Consider the following 26,752-nt stretch of genomic DNA (forward strand, 5'->3'; position numbering starts at 1 on the left):
TGGCCCACTGTCTGTTTTTTATAAATAAAGTTTTATTGAAAGACAGTGAGGCTCATTTGTTTACATATTATCTGTGGCCACTTTTGTGCTACAACATCGCATATCTGTGGCCACTTTTGTGCTACAACATCGCAGTTAAGTACTAGTGATAGAGATCATATGACATGTAAAAAGTGAAATATTTACTCTCTGGTCCTTTGTAGAAAATGTTTGGGGACTCCCGCTCTAATCAGTTGTATAAACTGAAATGTTGGTTGATAATACAGTTCAATAATTCTTTAGCGTTCCCTATTGTTGGAGACTTTCTAAATGGACAAAAGCACAGCTGTGTCAAAACGATGTTTGGACTCTAAAGTGTTCAGCCAGTTAAAGAAACATATTTTATTTTATTGCCACCTGAATTGTTTTGAAAATATTTGTAAAAATCAAGGTGAGTTATCTCAACCCTATGGTTGCTCTTTAAGCAAGAATGTCTATCAAATGTACTTACTAATGGGAAATGAAAGGCTAAGAAAACCATAAGAGGTTTTGTGATAAAACCCAGAATCAAGTATTTACTTTTATCTCTACAGCAGAATTAAAATGGGAAAAGATAAACACCAAAGTTCATGCAAGAAATATATTTTTTCTAAGTAAGCTTATTTTAAGTAAACAAACAAACGTACTCACACCTCTTCCCCACTAAGGTCCATTTGCAGAAGCCCATCTCTGTATATAAGGGGACAAAGTGATGTTTTCCGATCTTGATTAGATTGTTGGGTAGTGTCTTTGCAAGAGGCAGAATTTCCCTATGTAAGCCATCTACCTGGTGTTCACAGATTCATTCCCTAAGGCCTACTAGACAGGATGTCAGAAAAGATGTCAGTTCAGGAGGGAAAGTACAGTAGGGAAAGCAATTGTCACCTGGTAAATTTGGTGGATAATTCAATCACAGTATTGGTATGTAATATTTTAACCCCAGGTATGACTTTGTTTGAAAGGAATTTAAAAAATGCCAAAGGAACGCCTTTGTGATTAACTTTCACGTACAAAAATTACAAGGTAATAAAAATGAAAGTAGATTTTTAAAATGTTGCTGGAACAATTTGAAATTCACGTGAAAAAATAGAACCTCTACTCATATCTCACACCATATACAAAGATTGACTTAAAAGATATTAGGGATTAAAACCTCTGACCATAAAACTTCTAAGAAAGTGCTGTCCAGAAGGAACACTGTGCACTGGTGAGAATACTCAGTAGCTGCACTGGTGGATAGGATAGTCAGTAGCCGATGGGATTATTGAGCGCTTGAAATGGGGTTCATTTTAATAAGGAAAAGAAGCTTTAACTTTATTTAATTTCAATTCACTTGAACTTAAATTTAAATAGCCACATGTAGCTGGTGGCTATTTTATTGGACATCTAAGTTTCAGAAGAAATTACAGGAACAAATATTTGTAACTGGGGTTAGGCAAAGATAGATAGGATGCAAACGCACAAACAATAAAAGAAAAACATGACAAATTGGACTTCATAAAAAAATTTTAAAAATTGCTTTCTAAAAGATAGTGTTCAGAGAATGAAAAGACAATTCACTGGGAGAAAATATTTACAAACAAATACCCGATAAAGGACTTCTATCCAGAATATAGAAAAAAACTCTCAAAATGCAACAATAAGAAAACAAAACGGGTAAATTGTTTGAACAGACATTTCAACAAAGAGATACAAAAGTTAAATAAACACAAGAGAATGTGTTCAACATTAACCATTAGGGAAACTCAAAACCACCGTGATATATAATATTATATACATAATGAAATGGCTAAAATATTTTTTTATAAACCTGAACAATAGCAAATTCTGGCCACAATGTAGAGCAACTAAAACCTTCATATATTTCTGGAAGGAATACAGGATGTCACATGTATTTCCAACCCCATGTTTGCTAATACCATGTTGGAAAGCTTGAAATAGGCCAAGGTGGGAGTATTTACAGTACAGGAATAGACAAATGCTACTAATAAGAGATTGGGGGGGCAATTATTCAATATTTACCATTATGGCTCTGCATATAACCTAGCAATTATAGTCTTAGAGAAATGAAAATATATGTCCTTCCAAATACCTATACATTGGGATTTATAGTGGATTATTCATGATTACCTGAAACTGGAAACTAACAAGATGTCTATAAATTAGTAAATGAAATGAGCAAATTGTGGTACATCTATAAATGGAATATTACTCGGCAATAATGCAATAATATAGATGTATCTCAAAAGTGTTAGGCTAAATGAGAGCAGCCCGACATAAAAGATGACGCTTTATATGATTCCACTTATGTAACATTCTGGAATGGGCAACATTATAAGAACACAAATCAAATTAGTAGTTTTAGTGGCTGAGAGTGGGAGAAGAGGATTAACTACAGAACAATACAAGGAAAGTTTAGGGATGATGAAACTATACTATATATACATCTGTCAAAATGTATTGAACTATTCACTTAAAACAGGTGAATTTTATTGTGCCTAATTACATGTCACTGAGCCTCACTTCAGATTTCCTATGGGAAAATATCTGTGCTGTACTTTTTTTTTCTTTTGATTTTTTATTTGATTCTTAGATTATTTATTTATTTATTTATTTATTTATTTATTTATTTATTTTTATTATGTTATGTTAGTCACCATACAGTACATCCCTGGTTTCTGATGTAAAGTTCGATGATTCATTAGTTGTGTATAACTTTTTTGATCTCTTGCAGAGAGACTGTTCCGAAAACTTAAATGAAAGGACAGTTATTACAGATAAGAGAAGTTGAGTGGTTGATAAGGGTTTCTCTCTCTTGCTGTCTTTGTCTCACTTAAAAATAAAACCACAAACATAAATTAAGCTAAATATTTCCCTTGGGACCCAAATCCACAATGTTTTATTCCAATAGGCTTCACGTTGCTTTAATTCTTTGAGCGTGAAACTTACAGGCATGCTATAATTGCTATTAATCCATCAAGTGGGTTTTCAGAGACATGTCATATCTTATGTCAGACTAAAGAGCTTGGGATTTTCCTTCTTGGTCAAATTCCTAGGAGTGGCTTGATTTCATATGATTTCTGATACTCAGACAATAGCATCAAATGACAAAGTCTAGTTTTAAATCCAGGTTCAAAGGGCAAAAGTCTTTTAGCACATAATTTAATGTCTATTCCAATTTACCTCTTGTGTTTCTATTGATTTTACTGCAGCCGTTGGATGATTCTATCCTAGCCATTAGGGTACTAATTCTGTTAAACACTTATTAAGAACTAAATTACCTATTCATGCCCCACTTTGGTGACAGAGTGCTAAAATGTACGGGTGAAGAAATACAGAGATTAACAAGTTGGTAGGATTCTTTTCTAATCATATAATGTCCCAATATTTCTGGGCAAGTTTTTCAAGGTTTTTGTGTCATTGAAAGTAAAATCAACTTTAGTAGATGATTATTGTATAACTCTATAGGATGGGTGTGTCAAATAGTGTATGATAGCTTATTATTTCTGTGCTCTAAAGTTTATTTTATATCATAAAAAGTAAACTTGCTTGAACAAAGGCTGTGAGAGCTGTCTTTGAGTGCAGTGTACCAGTTGAGCTGACTTGTAATAAGTAATATTATTTAAATGCATCAATAGTTCCTAGAAAAAAAGATAGGCCAAAATATGTTCAAATTAAGGAACTTTGCTCTCTGGAATGTCAAGTATGATAAAGCCAAGAAAAGGTAATGGGAAAAAATGTCTGATTTGAAGATTTTTTTTATGCAGTGAAGTTAAGCATTACAATATGCTCTAGCCACTGGCTGCTGTGCTTATCTATTGGGCTTAGGATATCACAGCATTGTCTGGTAAGTGGTGAGTTTCCTGGCAGAACTTGCCAGACTAGACTTGAAGTGAGAAGAACAAATTAATCTAGACAGCATAAAGATTTACAAGTGCATTAGTCATTTTTGACACCTTGAGAATAATGTCATTGCTGATTAGATGAAGATGTAAAAATACAGCTAAATGAAATGACCAAAATTAAATAGGATATAATTTTTAAAACTAAAGTAGTTTTGTAGGGCTTTTGCTACTATTTATAAAACATAATACATAAGTAAAGTATTAGAACATGGTAGGAATTTAGAAGTAGAAAATAATAGTCTTTACCTGATGCCAATTTCACTCTGTGGACACAACCAATGCATATATGTGTGTATATAAAGAGAGATTTTAAAAATTAGAGCTTTGTCATAGTATACATCTATTTGTACATTTTTAATGGATAATTTATCATTAACTTTTTCCATAAAATACCTCCAGGTCTTCCTCAGGGCAGCATATAATTAAGCTTTAAGATACATTATGATGTACTTAGCCCAATCTCTCTTAAAGAATATTTAGACTTTCCATTTTTTTCTCCTTACAGTGCACATGTTTGTACCCAATTATTTGCTCATTTAAGTGACTATTTCTTTGAATATGTTGCTAGAAACAGAATTTTTTTAGTTGAAAAAAATGCTGTTTTCTCAGGAAGGAAATAAATTGGGTAATATCAAATGAGAGATTTGGAATGAACTATAAAAGGGAGAAAATCAGGTTGCTATATGAAGGGTGAATTCATAAGGCCATGACTGGATTAATGATTTATGTGTGACATCCAGAGCTTTGTGTTTTCAGTTTCAGCAAATGTATTTAAAATATCTTTTATGTGCCAGCATTGTGTCACATGCTTTTATGTGTAATTTCTTTTTTGTTGACTTAGTTTTTTTATCGATTATGACATTCAAGCAGTCTCCTCTATAAAAAAAAAAGGCATTTTCACATGATTTTTGACTGAAGTTTGTTGCATGAAATACAAAGAATACTTTCTAAGAGTGGCAAATATTGTGAAAAAAATTAATGGAGTAATGCACAGGAAAGTCACTGAAGGAGGGGAACTTTTGTTGGGATCTTAAGGACATAGTGGATGGGAAAACATTCAAGGAGAAATTGAATGACCAGGAGGAGGCAGCCATGAGATATACCAAGGAAATTGTTTTGTTTTTGTTTTAGGGTTTTGTTTTGCTTTTTTTTTCTGATCAAGGAGACTCTGAGTACAAAGAAACTAAGGAAGGAACTAATTTGGGTTATTCATAGACCAAAAATTACTCTGGTATGTCTAGAGAGACAGGCAGGGTCCAGACCATAGAATACCTTGAAGAAGTAAGAAGGTAAGAAGTTTGAATGTTAGAGAAACAAGACACTTCAAGTTCAGTGGGAAAGCTGTTGGAGACTTAAACTGGGAGCATCATAATCTAATTAATATAATTATGTGGCTGTTTTTTAAGTAAACTCTATCCTCAGTGTGGGGCTTAAACTCAGAACTCCAAGATCAAGAGTCACATGCTCTGCCTACTGAGCCAGCCAGGTGCCCCTATGTGGCTGGTTTTAAGTGTTTGGTGAAATGACTAAAGAAAGCAAATGTGGAAAGAATAAGACAAGGTGGGATGATAATTGAAGTCATGCAGGTAAAAGGAGATGGTGGCATTGGAAACTGAGAGTAGTCATGAATTAAGGATATATTTTGAAGGTAGAATACAGGACTCACTGATAATCTGAATGTGGAGTATGATAGAGATAAATTGTGGCTATCTTTCAGTCTAGAAGAGGAGGTTCTCAGACAGAAAAGGACTTTCAATAGCTCCTAGTACTGGAGAGATAGAAAAAGTTGGAGTCCAGAACCTACTAAGGTAGAGTCCATTACAAACCCTTTTGGCCTGGTCTGGAATCCTGAAGGGTGGCATCCTGGGAGTAAAGAGGAGACATAGGACAGGACAAATTTAAAGCATGTAACAGGAAGTAGGTCATTTTACCAGAAATATATCAATAATTGGATTAAATGTCCCAATTAAAAGCCAGTTACTTTTCAGATGGTTATTTCTATAAAATAACCGGCAGAGAAACTCTTTGAAACACTAACCAAATAAAGCTGATGTAGTCATAGTAATATCAGATAAAACAGCTATCAGGCAACATTACCAAAGATAAAAGGTGGAATGGTATCTGGAATGCTGGCAAAACTTTATTTCTTGGCCTGAGTGAAGGTTACATGAAGGTTTGCTATATGCTAATTTATTATTACAGTTATGTTTTATGCACTTGCTGTAAGCATGTTATATCTCACAATGAAAATGTTAAGGAGACAGAAAGGCATTATGGGAGTTCAAGGATAGCAGTTGCGAAAAATAATACTGACAGTGTGAATCTGTTGCTGATAAGCCAACAAGCCTGTTACTGTTCCCCCTGCTATTACCGCTACTACTTTGTCTCTGAATCAATAGGCTGGTTGACCAGATGGCCTTAAGTCCTCCTTTATTAGCATTCCACAATGTTAAGTGTTAAAGTAGAATGTTGCTGCAGCAGCGTTGACACATAGTCCAAATAATGAGCCCCAGAATTGGTGAGAGATGACATCTGATGAACCAGCTTGAGGTTTTGATGCTATCTGAGTAGCAACCCACATTAGCTAAGGCACCCCTTTGAGGGCTTTTCTCCTTGCTTCCTGAGTAGCTTCAGCCATGCTGAAGGTTGTCCTTGTCCCTCAGTTTTACAAACTTGTCAGCAGAAAACACAGCAGGATGCAAATCAAGAGATGCCTATACCTTATCAGTTTATTCCTATGTGCTGTTTCCATATCTCATTTTTTATGACAAGAAGATTGTGGGGTTTTTTGGGTTTTTTTTTTTTTTTTGGTAATTCAAATCCTGTTGAGTCTATCTGGGGATGATTCAGAATTGCTTATAATACTTGTGTAACATATGTCCTATTGTTACCATAAATATTTCTGGTAAAAACAAAATTTGAGGACAAATTACCCTCTGGTATTGATATATAAAATGACCCTCTGATAAAAATATGTCAGTTTGAGAAATTCTTAAGGAATAACATGGAACTTATATCATACATAGAATGCAAACATATTTACTTTCTTATATAAAAGAAGTATAAGTATCCCATTTAGCTGTGCTTCTTAAAAATGTACATAGGCCCTTGGGTGTTGAAGACCGTAGTTCATTATTAGAACATTGATTCAGTTTTGTTATTTTTCTGTTTGTCTCTCAATGATATTAACAATAATCTAATTATTATCAATCATACTTGCAGAAACAAAGGTTGTTTGGCAGAGGCCTCACCTGAAGAACTTTTTAAAAAGTAACGCTCCCCAAGCTCTATCTTAGAGGTCTACCTAACTAAAAATTTTCCCAAGTGAAGCCCTATAATCTGAGCTTTTAACAAATTTTTCTGACAATCTATTGAATTGCCAGGTCCAAAAACCTTTAGTTTGGAAGATGTTGGAACAATCTGTCTTTAAAGAATATAGCTTCATGTCACTTAATATCATCTGAAATGTATATATGTATGTGTGTGTGTGTGTGTGTGTGTGTGTGTGTGTGTGTATACTTTTCCCTTGCTTCTCTACTGGAAGGTAAGATTCCTGAAAACAAGTCCTCTGGGCTTACTTCGACATTATCTTCCAATATATAGAACAGAAATTAGCAAATTAGCAACTATGGCTATGGGTTAAATCCAACCCACCTGTGTATTTTTACAAATAAAATCACATTGGAGCACAGAATTGCCCATTGATTTACATATTATCCGTAGCTGCCTTCATGCTACAGTGGCAGGGTTGAAGTGTTGGAGACAGAGACTGTCTGGCCTACAAAACCTGAAATATTTGCTATCTACTCCTTTTCAGAAACAGTGGCTGATCCCTGGTCTAGAACAGTGGCTACAATATAGTGTGTTCTCCATAATCATTGATTGTTGAATGAATGAAATAATCACTTATTAGTGTCTCTAAGCAACTCTCTTTTGCCCAAATAAGTTTCTTTTCGGATGTTACTCTTAATTAACTGTTTTATTATACTGTGGTCTCTCTTTGAAAACTTCCTTCCCTCATTGCATTATTAAGTGCCTTTCATTTTCTCTTGGAGCCAGTTTGGGGTTTGGGTTATACTCAAGTACAATGTGATATGGGGTATGTGAATCAACTGGAGCACAACCTCTCAGGAGCACATTAATCACATAGATGCGATTTGTTCCAGCTCTCTCTCATTCTCAGAAAAGTGGCGATAATATATCACATTATGAGTTAAATGAAAAGCCAAGTTAATAAGGATGGAATGTGGTATATTAGAGTGGGTAATATGATTTGCTATAACCCCCAGTTGGATTTAATGCTAGGTTATCAGCATTGAGGTATGGAAGTACACTACCTTTAAGAGACAATTAACAGAAAGTATAGTGGACTGGGCAGTGGGCTCCTTCTCCAAGTTAATATTCTTCAGTTTCTTCTTTAGTAACTCAAAAAAGCTAGGCTACTTAATGTTTGTAGTTCACGTTATCATTGTATTGCTTTATAAATACAAAACTTGAGAATAGGAAATATAGTAGAATCACTGTATAGTGTTAGGGTTTGGTTTCAAGGGTTTTCATTACTTCATAATGAAAATTTCATATGGTCAGAACTAACTTTGATTTTTCTTTAAGTGACTCATCAATTCTTTTTTTAATAGTGGTAAAAGGCACATCACATAAAATGACTCTTCCTAACCATTTTTAAGTGCGCAATTCAGCCAAGTTAAGTATGTTCACATTGTGGTACAACCAATCTCCAGAACTTTTTCATCTTTCCAAACTGAAACTCCATACCATCAGCAACAATTCAGTATTCCCCTCTCTCCTCAGCTCCTGGCAACCATCATCTACTTTCTGTCTCTATGAAGTGTACTGTTCTTCATATCAGTAGAATTATATAGGGTCTTTTTGTCAATAGCTTATTTCACTTAGCATAATGTCTTCAACGTTCATTCATGTTGTAGCATGTGTCAGAGTTTCTTTCCTTTTTAAGCTGAATAGTATTCCATTGCGGGTATGTACCACATTTTGTTTATTCATTCATCTGTCAATGGATCCTTGGGCTGCTTCCACCTTTTGCTATTATGAAAAATGCGGATATGAACATGTTTGTATAAAGATCTCTTTTCAGACCTTGCTTTCAATTCTTTAGGTATATTATACTCAGAAAGTGGAATTGCTGGATAATATGGTATCCCATTTTTAATTTTACAAAGAACAGCCATGCCGTTTTCCATATGATTATACCACTTTACCTTCCCAGCAACAGTGCCCAAGGGTTCTAATTTCTCTTGCCAATACATGCTATATTCTGTCTTTAAAAAAAAAAATACTAACTATCCTAATGGATATGAAATCATATTCCACTATGGTTTTGATTTGCATTTTCCTAATGAATAGGGCTGCTGAGCATCTTTTCATGTGCTCATTGAGCATTGGTGCTCCTTCTCGTGAATAGATGATATCTCTTCCAGTCTTTTGCCCATTTTTTAATCCAGTTGTTTTTCTGTTGTTGAGTAGTAGGAGTTCTTGATGTATTTTGAATATTAACCCCTTACCTGATATATAATTTGTAAATATTTTCTCCTGTTCTGTTGATTGCCTTTTCACTCTTGTCCTTTGATGCACAATTTATCATTTTTATGCGGTCTAATTTACCTATTTTTACTTTTGTTTCCTTCTGCTTTTGGTGTCATATCCAAGAAATCATTGCCAAATACAATGTCAAGAAGGTTTTCCCTTATGTTGTCTTCTAAGAGTGTTGTATTTTTAGCTTGTATGTTTAGGTCTGATACACTTTGAATTGATTTTTATATATGGTGTATGGTTCGGATCAAACTTAATTCTTTGTGCATGTGGATATCTAGTTTCTCCAACATTATTTGTTGAAGAGACTGTCCTTCGTACATCACAAAATCTTGGCAACCTTGTCAAAAAGCATTTGACTATATATGCAAGAGTATTTCTAGGCTCTGTATTTTACTCTATTGGTCTATGTGTCTGACTTCATGCCAGTACCAAACTGTTTTGACTACTGTAGCTTTGTAATACATTTTGAGATCAGAAAGTGTGAGACATCTGCTTTGTCCTTCTTCTTCAACATTGTTTTGGCTATTCAGAGTGACCCATATAGTTTAATATGCATAGTTTCTTATAATCCTATAAAGTGCCTTTATGTCTACTACAGTTAGAGGTTAAAAGAAAGGAAAAAAGGAGATCCATGTGTAAATGTCTGGTAGGAGTTTTCAATCCATTCTTCTTTTAAGACAACTATGATATCCTTAACCCCAGGGGGTGAGTGGAGAATATTCAAATGGCCCTTTTTGCTTGCAAATTTTGCCAGTCAGTTTTCACAATGCCTCCACAGCCTTAACATTTATGTCTAGATCTGTTTATACTACCAAGAGTAACAGAGATGATATTGGCCTCATCTTACCCGAGGTAAAGTTTGTAACTTTTGGGTAATGGGCCATTTGAAGATACCACTGTCCATCTTCATGTGGCAGGTATTTATCGCGGGCTTGCTCTTTTATGGAAATTCATGGAAGAAACTTGTTTTTCCATGACTCTTTGGGGGTGATCATTCTAAAATACATCATAAAAGATAGCCTCAGGAGACTCAGTTCTCCTAAAAGACTAAAAAGGATTATATGAAAAAGAGTTAATACACTTTTCTCAAGTACCTATCAACTTTAGGAATATGAGGGTCTGGCTCCATTTTTTATTGTCAAATGCCTGAAAAATTATTTTTCATTTCCTTTTTAGACAGAAAGAGAGTATGTGACTGGGGCAGGGGGTGGGGGGAGGAGCTGCACTGCATGCTCAGTGGGGAGCCCAACATGGGGCTTGATCCCAGGACCCTGAGATCATGAACCAAGCCAAAATCAAGAGTTGGATGCTCAACCAACTGAGCCACCCCAGCACCCCTGAAAAGTTAATTACATTGAAGAACTTTATATGTAGCTTGTGTTGAGAGCTCAATTGCAAATTCAAATCCTGCATGAAGTCTATAGTGTCTTCTTTCTTCCACTAGCTTTTCTTTTTCTTTTTTATCTTAGCTATTTCCCATTACTGAGTCAGCAGTATTGGGATGACAAGCCAGGGTGTAAATTACCCCAAGTCTTAATAAAGAAAAGTATATTTTAGTTCCCTTGCTAATAATGTTTGAATATGGGCTGAAACATGCTTTTATAATGCATCTCATCCTAATTATTCATAGGACACAATTTCATTTCGAATTTTCAAATGTTGTACGTGAATATATATGTACAGAATGTGAATAATGACATTATATATATATCCTTCTCTCACTTAGGACATTCTAGCTAAGTAATTATTAAATGATAGAGAGGAAATAAGAATATTTTCCTCTGTTTTTAAAAACCCTAGCAGAACTCATTATTCTGTGTCAGTGGATCTTTCATATATTCAAGCTTATTTTTGGTGTTCCAAGAAATCTGAAGTTCACTAACAAGGTTTTTGAAGAACACTATTGAACTGAATGTACAGGCTGTAATTGAATAGGAACAGTGTGTGTCTGGAGTGTGAATGAACCAGCTGGGGTACTAAGTTCTCCATGGTGTTCCTAATTCAATAATCATTTGTTTTCCAATTCTCCCAAAATGAAGCAATGCTCATGGTTGAATATAAAAATTCTAATATAAATGGACATAATTTATTATTGTGTTCAATATCATGCCTTTGTCATCTACATCAATTAAAATACAAATACGGTGATTTTTTTTCTTCTTCAAAGATTTTACTTATTTATTTGAGACAGAGAGACAGAGGTAGCAAGAGAAAGCACAAGCAGGGAGGAGAGGGAGAAACAAGCTCCCTGCTGAGCAGGGAGCCCAGACTCAGGGCTCAATCCTAGGACCCCGGGATCATGACCTGAGCTGAAGGCAGACGCTTAACGACTGCGCCACCCAGGCGCCCCCAGTATGATTCTTGATATGAATTTTGTAGGCAGTCATCATTTGGAAGCATAGTGGAAGATTAATTGCGGGATGCTTACAACTATGTTTTAGTCCTTTGTAACCATTATTAATACCAGCTAATGCTTCTATAATACTCGACATGTGCCAAGCACTCTGCTAAGCCCTTAGGTATACAGTCCCTTTATAGTCACATCTATCTCATGAAGTAGGTATTCTTTGTATCTCCATAAAGAAGAAAGCTGAGGTCTACTAATAAGTCATGTCCCTGGGCTTCAAAGTTCATTTCATCCAACTCCAAAGTCAAATTTTTATGATGCTTTTACTCTATCTGGGGCTCCTGTACAACTATTCCCTATATTATTTAGTTCTGAGGCTTTCTGTATAATTTAACTTTCCTAATGATTTTGAGAATTTCTTGTTCAATTATACAGCCAGTCTTTCATCTCCTCCAAGGCAAGGACACGGATAACGGGGGGGGGGGAGTTGTCCTTATAATGTATAGATATCGTATTTATAAAGATTTTATGTATTTATTTTTGTGTGTGTGAGAGAGGGAGTATGAGTGGGGGAGGGGGAGGGAGAAACAGACTCCCCGCTGAGAAGGGAGCCCAACCTTGGGCTCCATCCTAGGACCCGGGAATTATGACCTGAGCCAAAGGCAGACGCTTAACCGACTGAGCCACCCAGGCGCCCCTCATCATATTTATAAATGCACTGGCCCAGAGGGAGCTCTGTCTTCTATGCAATGTAAGTTATAAAAGATTAAATAATTACATATGTCCCAGGAGAAGTGCAGGTTGGAATGGAATCATAAATGAGATGACAATAATAGAATGCAAAGATTATATGGAGCTAAACAGAATGTGCAGCTTAAGCAATTCACATGACAGGAACACTTGCTCCTGTATGAGGAGAGAAAATTAGTTAAATATGAATTTAGGACCATGTTCTGATGAAAAACCAATGTCAAGATAAACCTAGTAGTTTGCCATTGGCATATTTTATGTGTTCATTGTAAAATGCAAAGCCTGGAAAATGCAAGTTGCTTAAAGTTCCATAAACAGAACTTGAAATAAATGAGAAATTTATTAATTTTTATATTAAGACTTCAGTTGCTTTTATTCACCTTAACTTACTTCGTGGCATATATATATGTGTGTGTGTGTGTGTGTGTGTATGTGTATTTTCATGACTCATTGAAATTTCATGACTCACTGGGTAGTGGGGGCTGACCCACTGGAAATAGCAGTAAAGAAAATAATGACGTTTGGAACCTTCTTTTTCAAAAATACTTCTGTAGATTCCTTCCTGCCTCCTTTCCTTCCCTCCTTCCTTCCCTTCCTACCCCAGACAGCTCTCACGTAAGAGTTTCCTCTTACCATAGGAAAATGTGCTATTTCTCTCCCTTGGCAACTCTCCATCGTGCTCATTTTCAGGTTCACCTCCTTATATGCTTAGATGCATTTTAAGTGCAGAAAAGTTAAGAAGGTAAGAGGTACTCACGGGGGAATAAGGTTGACAAGAAGCAAAGAAAGAGTGGGCTGCTGCCTTTAGTATATCATTTAAAGGTTTGCCAAAGGCTGTCCTTCGCTTAAATATTTCCCAGAGTGCCTGAGGGAATGTTGTCTAATAGGAAGAGATGGATGAAGGGACTGTAAAGGGGAAAAGGGAAAACAGTCATTTCTTCTCGCACAATTTGCATAGGACCCCCTAGAGGGGTCCTGCCCAAGAAAATACAGAACTTTTCCTATTGTATGCCCAAGACAATATGGTGGGTGATCAGGTCTGCAGTGGGACCTCCAGGTCTGGTAAGACTTCTTCACTTGTCTGAAATGGCAGAGGTCTGTTCTTGATAATAGTTTTAATTAAATAGTTGAACTTATTTCATTCAGCATGAATTCATCTCTTCCCAATTAGCACAGTAGCTTGGTCTGGGGTTGGGTTAATAACCAAGAGGCATAACAGTGTTCCTACTGGAATTATTTCTAAATCCATATAGTTGTTCACCTGAAATTTGGTTGTAGATTTAATAATAAGGAGTGGTTATTTTTACTGATGCTATGGGTTACCTTTGCTTTTTTAACCAGCTATGCTATGAGAATATTTATACAACTTTTACACTCTAATAAAGAATAATACTTTTTTTTTTAAGTGTGTTTGATTCACTGGAAGCTTCAGGAATCCTATCCTTGAGCTCTCTTGGGCTTTGACATAATTTCCTTACATCAGACCCCTGGACAAGTCAATTGTGAGGGTCAGGAATCTGGAATCCTTGCAATATTGGCTGATTTGCTGACCTATGCTAATCGCCATGCATAGAGAGTTGGTTTGTGTTTTTTTTTTTCTGCAGTAAGCTAATGTTGCTTTTGGCTTAATTAATTAAAATTTTAATTGTGCTGGCTATAAGCTTCACCACTCAATGGTAATAGGAGTTTTATAATTAGTAGGGGCTAAAAAAAGGAGTGACGCTTCTTTATTTTATTTATTTTATTTTATTTATTTTATTTTATTTTATTTTTTCTTTCTGTTCCTACTGCTCTTAGCAGTTGATATAGCCTCTGGCCATCTATGCTTTCTGAAAAACTTCCTTGGGTAAGATTTTCTGTAGATTGGTTAATATGGGAGATACCTGCACAGAGTCTGCCCAGAGTTATCCCTATGTGGTCCATGGGGATGCTTAGTAGGTTGTGATGTCTCTCAGACTGTCTATAAAATTATGTGTATATGTGGATTTGTGAGGGAAGTCTGTTCACAGCCTCATGTACTTTTAAAAGGAGCCACAACTCTCTAAGTTAAGAGCATGGGCTCCTTTCATAAAGGGTATATTGCAGTGGAGGAAATAATGGTAATAGCCAATGCTTTCCATGTTTAAGAGACTGTGCTACAGAATTTACAAACGTTACCTAGTACATTAGGCACTTTTATCATACCCATATTGTAGGGAAGAAACCCAATGCTTTGGAGAACTGATGAGAGTCAGGATTCAAACTGAGGAAGTCTGAATTCAGAGCCTGTGCTCCTAGCACCTTCCCTAAGCAAAGGTTCTGGAACCTGCTCGATCACTAGCCAGCTATGGTGTATCACTACCCAAAGGAATGGAACTTTTGCTGTCTTGGAGCATCTGTAAATATGGGTAAGGGGGTAAGGACATGGGGTGGTGAGTTGAGGTTGGGGTCTTAGTGGATGAGCTCTGTATTTCTTTTCAGTTCCAGAATAGAAACAAACCAAGTCTGCTCCACCAGGCATTGACTGAGGCTCTTAGGCTCTCTGAATGCCCTTGACCGTGTACAAGAAATAGATATGAAAAGGATGCAGATGATTGGAATGAGGGGAAAATGCTCAGGTTTCCACTAGGTTTAGAGAAACAGAATGACGTTGAAATCTGACTGCATGGGTTTGAATCTTTGCCTTGCGTCTTGTTAGCTATTTCACCCTAGGCATATCGTACAACTTTAGTCACTTCATCTATGTAATGGGGATCACCGTCATCATCATCATCATCATCCTATGTCATGGACTTAGTGTGAAGATTGAAAGAGATGATATATAAAGCACTTAGAGCCTGGTACCTAGAGAGACTCATTTGTGCTGCTATTGGTTTTTTGGGTTTTGTGGTTTTTGTTTGTTTGTTTTGCTGCTATTATTATTACTACCATTTTTTTGTTTTTGTTTTGGAAATGAACATTTAATATGCTTTAAAAAGGGGCAGTGAGACTCCTCACCAAAACTGTTTGTTTGGTCTGTGGCTGTGGTCTGAAAGATGTTCTAAATGTGCTAGAGAGACGGGGTCCCTGCCTGAAGATGTGTATAATTTGAGATGTGGAAGCCTTTTGGCTTCTTAAGCTCATAGACAGGATCCTAACAAAGGGCCAGCTCGTGAAGCAGGCCCTCATTAAAAGCTCCTTTAAAGAATGGCAGTCACTGGGTTTGGGGGTCCCACGTTGCATTTCCCCAGATTACCTGTCGTTTTAGCCCCAGCTATGGTGTGCGGTGCCTTGGGGGCTGAGATTCCCTTCACGCTGCAGCCCCTGCCTCAGGTGCATTCGATTTTCTTCCTGCTTTCTGCTTCAAGGTCTTCTTCAACCCTGAGGGAGTCCACTCACTTGTGTGTAAGGGTCCCCCAAACAACCCTTTAGCCAAAGGGGATAGGGACTGGTAGGTAAACACTGCAGCCTTCCAACCCTCCTGATGGACAATTCTAGAAAGTGCTCTGTGCGCTTCTCAGAGGCCCCAGTGGATTCTCAGCAGTCCTTATGGCCTACAGCAGAAACCTTCAACACACACCCTGATATTTAACTTGCTCCTTTATTGTATCACTCTCCCTGTCTCCTTGTTCTTGTCTCACCGCATTACTTTCACAATAAACTACCTGCAAATAAGTCTTTATCTCAGGCTCTGATTTCTGGGACCCAAACTGAGACACATATGTTGTTCTAAAACCCAAATGCCAAAGCCAATGTCATTGTGCAAATCTCCTGTAAATTCCGTTTGTTTTTTTCACTGTTGAGCTCCCGGCGCCTAGCACACCCTAGGCACTCAGCCAATGTTAGTTGAATGACTCAATCAGTGAACAAATAAATAAACATGCTTCTTAGACCTTGATAATGAACAGATCCATTGTGTACTGCTCAATTTTCTTTACTAAATGCTGTACCAGCAACAGGTTGTCAGAATCTTCCTCGGAGGGCCCTCAGGTCTTGCCTGGTTACTTCCATCTTTAGTCTTGGCAAGTGTGCCGTTCTCCACTGCAATCCTGAAGGAAAACAAATGGTGAATTTGATGGTTATCTCTGTTTTCAAAAAATATATATTTCTAAAGATACACATGTTTTACATATCAGCAAATATCCACCAATTTTCTGTTATGGGCTCTGCCCCTGCCTGGGATAACAGAGAAGGATGAATTGCAAGAGGGAGCTTATAGACGGAATGCGTAGTCAAGAATACATCATGAGATGGTATTTAGACACTAGGAGGCTATAATCTGAGGCCCAGCATGTTAGATGGGGTTTCCTTTGACTCCATACCTCACTCACTAACAATAGTGAGACAGTAGTCCTCCCAGGCTGACATGAGAATGTAGAATGTTCTTCACTGTGCGGTCATGTTCCTGTTTCATAACATAAGAGCAGTTTTTGTGAACTCTTCAATATGATAGGCTCCTAATTTCTGCCTTTCTAAAAGGAGAAGATTTGAGTTTTAGAGATCTGATCTGCAGAATCTGATGAACTCAGTGTTTTTGGATATTGGTTTAGAATAAGGATATTGCTACCTCTCCTGAAAATACAAAATGTGGACAACAGGGCTCCACTGCAAGAACAATTAATATAAACTGAAAACTCATAAATGAGCTTTATTAACTGATTTTTGCTGGATCAGACCACAAGCAAAATTCAGCAATCAGATTTCCGGAAGTCCTGAGTCTGGTCACTAAAGAAGAGGAGGTCTTTACAGATAACTTTTCAAAAGCCAGTGAGTCTTATTTAGTGATTAATTAGAAACTATTAAGGCCATTGACAGTGTATGAGGGACAGAAAATGGATAAAAGGCAGAACATTTGAATTAAACTACCTAAAAGGGGCCAAACTGGGAGGTGTTAAAGACCTCAGCTAGCTGCCACAATGGCTTTTGCTTAACTTCTTGTTAGTTTTAAAACTACTTTTACTTGGAATGTGAAAAACATAAACAGGTAAATTGGACTTGAGAGAAATGAAGGATGTCTGGATTCAAGAAGAAGTTAAAAAGGTATTAAGAGGATCTTGAAGGGGGTGCCTGGGTAGCGCAGTCGTTAAGCGTCTGCCTTTGGCTCAGGGCGTGATCCCGGCGTTCCGGGATCGAGTTCCACATCGGGCTCCTCCGCTGGGAGCCTGCTTCTTCCTCTCCCACTCCCCTGCTGCTGGCTGTCTCTCTGTCAAATAAATAAATAGAATCTTAAAAAAAAAAAAAAAAGAGGATCTTGAAGAATTAGGTGAATGGATTTGGGGGGACTATGACATTGTTGCTGCTGCTATTGATAGTGGTGATGATGATGGTGCTGCTGATGGTGGTGACGGTGGTGATGATGATGATGGTCATGGTGATGGTGGTCATGGTGATGGTCCTGCTGGTAGCGTGGTGATGGTGATAATGATGATGATGATAGTGATGATGGTGGTGATTGATGGTGGTGATGGTGATGATGGTGATGATGATAGTAGTGAGAATAATGATAGCTAATGTTTATGGTCCAGGTACTCTACTTTTCCTTAATATTCATGGTCACTTACTGATGTTGTATAGAGATGATGATGATGATGATGATGATGATGATGATGGGGGCTTAGAGAGTTCACAGTAAGTAGTAGAGCCAAGACACAAACTCAGACAGGCTGAGTCCAGACACTTTATTCCACGTAGTCATTATACTAATCTGAGATCCTGTGTTCCAGTTTAAACTCATCAAGATCTGAGACCATCCAAATTCAATTCTGAGCAAGACCCTATATCTTACTGCTCAGAGACTTAAGAGTATAATGAACAGAAAGCTGTGCTCAGATCCTAAAGTTAATGGCTAAGAGGCAGGACGTCAGCCATAACTTTATCAACCAACCAACAATTTTATTAAGTAGACAAGCAACTCACAGGGGGACTGTGAACAAGATTATATGGCGTTTTAAAGGTCAAAACTGGTTTCTTGTAGATTTAACTAAGGCAAGAATAGGTGTGATTTTAGATTAATAGCTTTATTCACAATCAGAACAGACCCCCTCCACACACATGCACAAATATTCCTGATCGGCCACCGTGTTCTCATGATCTGTTTTCCCCATGCTTGTCCCCTCCTGTTATTATGTGGGTACACTCCACGGAGAGGAAATCTGTGGTATTTAGAGCAATAGCTTGGGAATCGTTTAGACATCCAGAGTTAGATCTTTCTCTCTCACTAGGATTCCAATTTTCTTCAGATTGCTCAGGCTCGGTGAGTTAACTCCAATCTGAATACTCCCAAGAAAAAAATAGTCTTTTACTCAAAGCCGATTTGTAGGAAAAGATAGTTTCCCTAGATTAAGTGAAAATGTGCAGTTTTTGTGCTTTGTCACTTAAACCTTGACTTTGTCATCAACATAAATCATGCTTATCAAAACTCTGAAAAGGGCGAAGTTTTTCCTCCTCTTTTGGTACCCAGCGTCCCTTTAGGGGGTCTTTGCCCCTTAAAAATCCCAAGTTATGCATACATACTATACAAAATAATAAGCAAGGACAAACATTTAATAAGGACTCCTGACATGCCAGGAGGTGAGCTAAGTACTTGTATTGTCCCATTTCATCCTCATAACAAACCTAAGGGTGGATGGGGGCATTGTTATTGTCTGTCCAGCGTAGATGAGTTAGGCAGCACCCAGAGAGGTTAGGTGACTTGCCTAACATCACACAGTTGGTAAGTGGGAAAGCCAGGATTTAAACCCCCATGACTGTCTTGCCCTGCTCTCTGCTGCTCCTTGTGGTTAGAATTAGAACAGAAGCCACACTAGTCCGTTGTGGAATGAGTAAGTCACAGCATGCGGAATATAGTCAATAATATTGTAATAAAGTTTTATGATGCCAGATGGTAGTTACACTTGTGGTGAGCAGAGCGTAAGGTGTAGAGAAGTTGAAACACTATGTTGTACACCCGAAGCTACTGTAACATTGTATGTCAACTATACACACACATTTATGTATTTTTAATGAGCCATTAGTATAATGGTTAGACATACACAGGTTGGTTACACATCAGTTGGATGAACTGATGCAGTTACTCAACTTCTTCAGGCCCAGTTCTCTCATCTGTTAAATGGGGATCAAAATGGCTACTTCACAGGTTTCTTCTATGGATTAAGGGAGACCGCATTTAAAATGTCTTGCTTAAGCATCTCTTTTCTTTTTATTGTGCAATCAGTATCTTATATTTTTGGTACCTAGGTAAAAGGCTGGATCCCTAAACTGATAATTCTTCTCTGAAGCACTGATAATTATTAGTGTGAAATACATTCTCCTTGCTTGAAGATTCTGAATTTTAAAAGGTCTCCTGGTGTCTCAGTAATAGTCTTTTACATCTTTATAATACAGTGTTTGTCAAACTGGGTTCCATGGCAGTTGCAACCAGGTGGTCTGAGAGAAAAAAGAAATTCCTTCTTGAAATAATTTTGAGAAATACAGTGCCATATTGGCAGTTAACATACTCAGTAATCATTAAAGGCTCTGATAAGTCCTGCAATATAAAAGCCTATACCTATTTGACTATGCAATGTTTCTTTTCTTTTCTTTTCTTTTCTTTTCTTTTCTTTTCTTTTCTTTTCTTTTCTTTTTTTTTTTGGAACAAACATGTTTTGGTTTGGGAAATATTGGCATGGAGGCTAGAAGACTTTATTTATTATTCATTAGTTAGTTAATTCCTCACAATAACCCTGCCAGGTAGCCAGGGCAGACATTTCCCTTGGAACGTAGAATGCATTGCAACTCAGGGTAAAGAGTTGGCCTATAGCAAAGCAGCTGCACATTCAGGAAGCTAAAACTGGAAGAAAAACTACCTAAAATCTCTATCTTGAATTCGTTTTGAATATTACCCATTATCTTTTTAAATTATTTAATTCCAGAAATTTCAGGTTCTTGAATACCTTGCTGCTGACATTTGGAGCAGTGAAGCCTTTGGGCAAAAGGCACAAGTGGTTCTTTAAGATCAGCTCAAATCCTCCCATCTAACTCCATCTCTCATTTTGTCACATTCATCTGAACCACGCAGGCCTCTACAGCAGCTTCCTAACCAGTCTCCCTGTCTCTCTTATTGCATTGAACACAAGCCACAGCACAGCATGGTGCTCTCCCTTACAGTGCTCTAAAACCTTGCCTTTGCTTAAACTTGCTAAAACCTCAAGTTTATACTTCGGCCTCCAAAGCTCTTCTTATCTGGCTCCTGTCCACTTCAACCTCTCCTTCCTCAGTTTCTCTATCTAGTCATTTTCTCTTCCTCGAGTAAATCGAGTTCTTTTCTGCCTCAAGGTCTTTGCATTTCTGTTCCTTTTGCCTAAAAGACTCTCTACACTAGATCTTTGTAGAAATGGTTGTTTCTCATCCTGGATATCTCAGCCCAAATATTACCTCGCCATAAAACCTTCCCTGTCCCCTCTCCAGACCACTTCCAGCCCACTGCGCTGTCTGTTTCCTTCATAGCAGAGTTATGTTCTTGTTCATCCCTTGGTTGACTTGTTTGATGTCAACCTCTCCCCATAAAAGGCAAGCTCCATGAACGCAGAGTCGTTTTCTGACCGTTCACCATTTTATCCTTAGTTTCTGCATTATGCTTGGCACACAATGGGCTCTTAATAAATATTTTAGGAAAGGGTGCCTAGGAGCTGCCATCTGTTATGCCTCTTACTGTTGGTTTCTGCTCAGGTCCTGATCTCAGGGTCATGAGATCGAGCCGAACATCGGCCTCCACACTCAGCAGGGAGTCTGCTTGGGATTCTCTCTCTCTCTCCCTCTGCCCCTCCCCCCACGTGCTTGCCCTTTTTCTTTCAAATAGGTAAATAAATCTTGAAAAAATTTAGGAAATCAATCCATGTGGAATGAATGAATGAATTGGTCAATTATGGTGTCTCAGGGTGATTATTTGTACAAGATGTGACTAGTCACACATGTGATCTTTGAAACCATCATGAAATAGTGATTTGGTTTTTTTTTTTTTCTTTTTTTCCCTCATCAGTGCCTCTGTTAGAGTTCCTCTTGGGAGATCCCACTTTCTCCCACACTCTGGATGATGTGTAATGTCATCTCCCTATAATCATCCCTGGACACACACTCATCCCCAAAAGGAGAGTCTGGCTCTAAGGTGACTGTCAGAACTGTTTGAGCTGGCCAATTAGTTGCCTCTGTTCTCCCCGGAGGAAGAGCATAGGTTAATTGCCTTCACGTCTCACCCTTCCCGCATCTTTATTTTTATTTTTAGACTTCTCACCACCATGCTGCTGCCCTTCTTCAATCTGCTGCCGTACTTATTAGTGCTGCTCTGAGGTAGATTGAGCAAACTTTTTAGCTGTTGCTGTGGGCTGTTAAATCCATAAAGAGTGAGGACAGGTTTCAGCTACATTCTGAGTTGGGTGGTTTGGGAATCTTACCACACGGGGTTGGGCTGCAAAAAACCTTCAGCATTCAAGCTCATGCCTTCACATCACTGTAGCATTGTGGTTCAAGTTCAGGTTTTAGAGCCCCAGGGCCTGGATGGAATGACAAGGGATGGAGACATTTCTGAAGTCATAGCGGTAGAATTGGACCCTTGGAGAGTGTAGGGTTGGGACTGGACCTCAGAATACAAGTGGAAATTAGTTGAAATGACCAGAGCAATGATGATGACTAGAGAGAAAGTTACTGATTGATTGATTGATGGATTGATTGGAGTAAAGGGAGGGCTAAAATGACGGTCCCTGTGGAATTAATTTCTGATTGAGTCATACAGCCAAGGCCACCAATATTTACTGATGTCATGAAGCTGATCCTATGCCAGGCTTATTAATCGATAACCTCATAGAATCTACCCAACAACCAGATGAGATTCTATTATTTTACTCTTACCAGTGGGGGTACTGCTGCAAAGGAATGCCTTCTAGAATGGCACATGTGAGAAGAAAGAATAAGTATGCAAACTAGGCCCTGGGGTGTAGAGGAATTTGGAGATTTCAAAAGCAAATAGATCCGATGGTCTAAAAGGGAATAAGGACACAGTGAGTGTTATAGAGGGAGGAAGAAGCTAAAACAGAAGACCAACACTCAAGTTGCATTCAGACTCTGAATGAGTTGAATTTGTGCAAAGACCTCTGATATGTGTGTGTTTGTGTGTGTGTGTGAGTGCATGTGTGTGTAAAAAGTCATTTCTTTGCCAATTTAAATACCCACACACCTCCTTTGTTAGCCCCTGTCATTTAAAGAGGTAAATAGAATTCTGGGTTGTTGTTTTTACTTGTTGTCAGTCATTGTCAGTGGCCTGCTGGAATCTATTCAGAGTATATTTTCTTATAGTTAAAGTGTTTAAATTGGGTTTAGGTTTTTTAAAAAGAAAAAATGACATCCAAAAAGATAGACATTCCTTGGCTCTTCTAAAATATCCACAGTTTAAGTAAGCAAGTGACTATAGACACTGCTGTTTATCTAGAAAAATTATGGGCATTGGGGGAGGCATAAAAGGAGATGTAAGAGGCAGGCTCGCCAACCTCCAGGAGATTATCATCTTATTGGGAAGACAAGGGCATGAATTCCGACTCCTTTTTCTCTCTTATTCTAACCCCATGGAGCTTTTAATTGGGGCCAATTTTGACTTTGTAGAACAGAAGCCCTAAATAAAAGTGACTGAAATAAGATACAAGATAATCTTCTTTTACATAACAGGAAACTAGGACTGGAAGGATCACTGTCTTCAGGTATGTGACGTTTCTTAGCCCATGGTTTCTGACTTCTGAGCTGCTCGATGATTATGACTTGTCACTCGCCTTTCAGCCATCGGATGGGTGGCTAGGCAGTAAGGCAAGGCAGGCAAAAAGGAAAAAAGACACATGCTAGCCAAATAAGACCCTTTTAAAAAGCTTTGCTGCAAACCTTACTCAAAGCTTTCAATTACATCTCTCTGGCCACACCTATCTGTACGGGAGCCTGGCGAGTGTGGTTGCTTAGCTGGGCATGTCGCCACTTGTTAGTAAAGAGGCAGGGAGAATGGACTTCGTATAATCATTGAGCAATGTCTGCCATGATACGTCTCCAGGTACCTAGTCCTAGCCAAACAAATCCTATCATTTCTTCTCTGATATTGGTCCAGTACTCTGCGATGAGGCACATGCTTTGCACGGCTGAGGTCCTGCATTTGAATTTGGGCATTTCCTGATTTTCAGGCAGCATGAAGGAAGCAACAGAGTCTGCAAGGGTCTACAAGACCCAGGTTCGAACCCTCGGCTTGGCTACGGTGTGGAAGAACAGGCTTTGGCAGGTGGCTTCACCACTCTCGAGCACTGTGTTCTTGTCTGTAAACCACCATGGAATTACTTTGGGGATCAAACACAGTTATGAGTAGAAAGGATCTAGCCTTGTGCTTGGAACATAGTAGATACTTAAGAAATGGCAGTGGTATTTGTTGCATGCTCAAAGCTGGAAGCTGATTCTTGAAGGATTAGACCATGTGGGCTTGCTGAATAGAAGAATTTATTTATTTAAACAAGTCTTATTGAATCACAACCACTGTTTCTTTGTTCCTTTCAAAATATCAAGATTTTCCTTCTGCTTTACATTTACATAACTGTAGGTATGACAGATGTGTGTTTCATGCAGATTTAGGGTATGGGGGTATACCTCATGTGCACATCGATAGATTTCCTTTCCTTGAAACCTGGGCTGTTATGTTGAAGTCTACTAGACTTCAACGTAAATATTACTTACATATTCTTTAAGCAATTTTTAACCAGCAGAGAAAAAGCCTGGACTTCAGAAAGATGAACTTGTATATATTCTTCTGGTTTTTTTTTTCTTTTTTTGGCTAATGCCTTTTTTTTTTTTTTTCCAAGAATAAGAGAAGATAGAAAACGAAGGCAGCTCATGATGGACCTTTATTTTCTTCACCGCAGGAAAGGTCTGGAGTTAGAATTCTATGGGTCTATCCAGCTCTCAGTAAACCCAATCCATTGAAACCTTATTTATGAGAGGAAAAGGCTTTAAACAAAGGATTTTCATTAGGGTTCTATTAAATGTGACAGTGTCTACATGCTTTTGAAGTACGCTTTGATTTCAGTCCAAATAGCCAGCACACAGCTCTTCAGTACAGCAAGGCACACCCACAAAAGGACAGAGCCTTTCCTGAAGACCAGCAGAATCGTGCTGTATTTAAATTCGTGGGGGCAGAAATTATGATTGCTCTGGGTTGCTGCAGCATTTCTGCTGACAAGCCGCATGCCACTTCTCTGTAGTGACTATTCTTTACCTGGAACAGTTTCTCCATGGCAACCCCATTCACGTACTGCATTCATTACGTCTCTCTTTTGAAAATGAGCACGTTGGGAAGGAAATGAAATATATATGTTTTGAGTTCCTAAATGGAGAAAGGGTGCAGGGAGAACAACAGACACAAGGGGGTGGGGGGAAAAGCAGAGGAATGTTTTTTCTTTTTCTCAATTTGCCTCCTTGGATGGATACAAATCAAAAAAGGAGTAATTAAAAATCACCTGGTAGGTTGGATTCTCTCTTCCATCAGTAAGCATTCTGATGAGATATGATTCGGATCGATTAATTTGTATCTCAGTTGATACTCAGTTTTGGCCCAGTGGTTTGCTGAAATTTCACAGGATACTTTCATTCTGCTTTTCACCTGTTCGTTAAGAACTGCCATCAGCCACTCAGGCCCTGAGGATTTGGCTGAGGGGAAAATCTCATAATAGTGTTTTCAAGGATAGAAGCTTTCAAAAGAGAAGAGTGAAAGCATCAGAATGATTTTTCCATTATGTCAGGGGTTTATTGTTTTCTAAACTTGTTTCTCAAGGTCTAGAAATAAGAGTCCTTTGTAGGAAGATCTGTCTTTTCACATGGAATATGTTAAGAGGCTCCTAGAAGCAGAAAGAAACTAACAAAATAAACAAAAACCCTTAAGCAGTCACTTCAAACTATTTCATATAAATATCTTGCTTTTTTTTCCCTTCCAAAGCTTCTGTTTTTCATTGTTCCTTCAATTTTATGATTAAATGAAGGAGCGAATGTCCCATCAGATTACATTCAGCCAGAGAGAGTTTGATTTTAAATCAAGAAAGCATATCCCACATTGCAGCATGCTTGTAAGTAACAACAGCAGTAGGACGTGGGACTGTGCCATCCTGCCCAGTAGAAAGCCTACACTACAAACTCCATGGTATACATTCACTAGTATTGGTAATTGTTCTACTGTTGTTATTACCAATAGTTGGTTTCCATAATAGGCTGCATTTCGTCCGGAACTGAATCATTGCAAATTTTTTCAGGCGCAACGAGGATGTATTAGACATTGCTGGAAGTTGCCAGGACTGGTCAAATTGAGTCTGTAAATGCCATCATCCAAGGGGGAAATTCTGTATGAGCCAGGATGTGAAAACTCCTCTGCCAAGGGGGAAATTCTGTATGAGCCAGGATGTGAAAACTCCTCTGCTCTGTGAATTACTGCCCTTAAGTGTGACCATGTAGAACCAGATTGTATTCATCCTATGTTTCAGAATTGCACTGGGATACCTTTAGAATTCTGGAAACCACCAACATATTTTAATTGTTAATGAGTTCCTTTGGGAAATGAATTTCTACTACGTTATTACATCTATCATTATATATATTTATTTATGTTAACACATGCAAACATTGACATACCAAATACCAGGTCAATTAACCTGAGAAATTAATTGTGCATTAAGTAGCAGTAAGATAAGAAATATGCACTACTGGAAATTAGAGTTGGGGATTGGTTCTGTAAAGTGAACACTGTTTCAATAATATGTGGGGATGAATAATTCCCCCTGAAACACCAAAGCAATAATGTACTGTAAGCATTGCTTTTCTCTGCAGAATTTGCCAGGAATTCAGTGGGAGACAACATTATGGGGAAATATTGATTCACTGTGGGCACAATGAGTCTTGTTATGATAAAGACAGAGTCTGTGGTCTTTTCTCAGCTTCTTCTTTTTTTTTTTTTTTTAACTAAATCTATGGAGTTGCTAATTGTAATTGGGACATTGAGATTGCTTTTTTTTTTTTAAGTAGTATGAACTAGAAAGTTTCTTGTGCCTCAATAATTTTTTCATCACCAGAACCCCCTGAAAACAACAACAAAACAAAAACAAAACAAAACAAAAACGTTGAGATCCTACAGTTATGCCAACCTGACTTCTGCATTTTGATAATGCCC

The 26,752-nt window shown here is 37.9% G+C and overlaps 1 protein-coding gene across 2 annotated transcripts in view; it reads left to right on the forward strand.

Moving 5' to 3' along the window:
- The window catches only part of TAFA1 (TAFA chemokine like family member 1), a 514,643-nt gene that overhangs the window by 90,979 nt on the left and 396,912 nt on the right, over positions 1-26,752 (forward strand). The gene's annotated exons all lie outside the window — the stretch shown is intronic.

Source organism: Ailuropoda melanoleuca, chromosome 4, assembly GCF_002007445.2.
Source record: "Ailuropoda melanoleuca isolate Jingjing chromosome 4, ASM200744v2, whole genome shotgun sequence".
Lineage (NCBI taxonomy): Eukaryota > Metazoa > Chordata > Mammalia > Carnivora > Ursidae > Ailuropoda > Ailuropoda melanoleuca.